Consider the following 1976-nt stretch of genomic DNA (forward strand, 5'->3'; position numbering starts at 1 on the left):
GTACATAAAAGTTATTGTTAAAGTTCTATTTCAATGATCTTATATATTACTAAAGTCTTCAAAAAAATCAAATAAAAATTTTTTTCTGGCCGGCCGCATCAAAGCTTTTTTCCTTCACCCGCATTCCGGAAACACATTTATTTTTATTTTTGCCTGACAGCAAAATTTTTCTTCAAACGAAACGTACTCCGCCTCGAAAAAAGAACACTGTACTGTTTTCCCGCTCGGAGCTCGATCTAAAAAGAGACTTGGAAAAAAATCCATAATGGCTCCCCCACGGCTCATAGAAAATTAGACTTTTAGTATATAGATGACGTCATCGATTATTACGTAATAATCAGTTTTTGCGGTTTTTCGCGAAAATCAGCGAAAAAACAATTAGGTTACACATCAGGTTAGAAACTACATCATAGTACCCTTCACGTTCAGTGATTTATTTGGTCATTTTCTGTCGACTAATGTGATCTAAAAAGTATGGTAATTTTCAGTTTTTGAGACATGCCATAACTTACCCGAGGCAAGTCACTCTGACAAGTCAAAGACACGAGTTTAGAAGAAAACTATGAAACCAAATTTGGAGAAAAGGTATGCAGAATTTTATTTATTTTTATCCTGTCAACTTTGCTTCATTATCGTTTTCTCTATTCGTGTTGACTTTCATGCATTCAAAGTAAAGGATACACTCTTACACTCTTTTTTATATAAGAACATTCTAGGCTTAGAGGGAAAAAAGTTAATAGCATGTTAAGAATATTGTCTATTATTTTTTGTTAATATGAGACTCCAAAACATGTAAAATACACAATCATAAAATACTAGAAGTAAGGATATCTTAAAATATTATTATCAGTTTGAAAATCTGAAAAGTTTAGAACATCCGAAGGCTTAAAAAATTATATTTTTATATGCAAAAAATTTCTTGCTTGAACTTTCAGGAATAGTGTCTAAAGATTTAAAATGAGGTTTGCAAATTTTGAAACAATCGTGGGAAATATTTTTATTTCGGCGGAAATTTCTATAGGAGACATTTAATTATAAGAGATAACGAATTTTAGAAATATTCTTCCTGGTCGAAGCCGGAAATAACAAAGAAATGTAACAATATCCAATTGGTTTCAAATAAGGGTTGTATACACGATGAAAAAAAAACAGAAATACAATCAGTTTGTACACAATAAAAAGGAATTAGTCCTAATTCAAAGAGTAGAAATTGGAAACATCTAAAATTGAGACCTGCTTGTTAAGCAAATTCTTTAGCTTTCAAAAGAGACCTACTAAAGTGCTCTTTTGTTAAAAATTATAAAACGAGACTTAAAATAGAGACCCCTTCAAATTATTTTAGTGATTTTGCCTTGGAAAATTAGGGTTTTTTGACACTTTTGGGGAGAAAGTCATAAAATGTGGGTACTCATTATTTCGGGGACAAAAAAGATTTTCTCTGCGTGCAATGAGAAAGTATTAGTTGTCACAAAAGTCCAATCCGAACGTCTAGTATTTTTTATTATGTTATACTTTTCAGATTGGAGGAGAGCTACCTTTATCGAAGCGATGTTCTTTTTGTGTCATATCTGTCAGAATGGGTAAGTTTTAATTTTGCTCAAAGTATTAAGGTTCGGATTCAATGTTTCATGTGGTGCTCTAACCAAGGGAAATCAAGATTGGCTTTTTCGGACAAAAGCCACAGTTTGTTGTCGTCAATAGCGTTCACCAACTTTATCAGGGGAGTTCAACGTACTTTGACTGCCAATGTTCGTTACTTCGATAGATTTGATACCTGTAGAAACGAATTGAAATAGCATAATTCAAATGGAAACCTTAATTTAAATGACTTCGAATGAAGTGATTTAGTGGAATTTTCTGTGGTTCATCAGAATTTCTAGAATTGTTTTCAGGACTTTCCCAAACATAGTGCCATCCTCATAAGATATAAGAAATCATGAAAATCAAGTACATTCTTTTAAAAAAATGTTAAGAGA

The sequence above is a fragment of the Clytia hemisphaerica genome, unplaced genomic scaffold (genome assembly GCF_902728285.1).
Source record: "Clytia hemisphaerica strain Z4C2 unplaced genomic scaffold, Clytia hemisphaerica genome assembly, whole genome shotgun sequence".
Classification (NCBI taxonomy): domain Eukaryota; kingdom Metazoa; phylum Cnidaria; class Hydrozoa; order Leptothecata; family Clytiidae; genus Clytia; species Clytia hemisphaerica.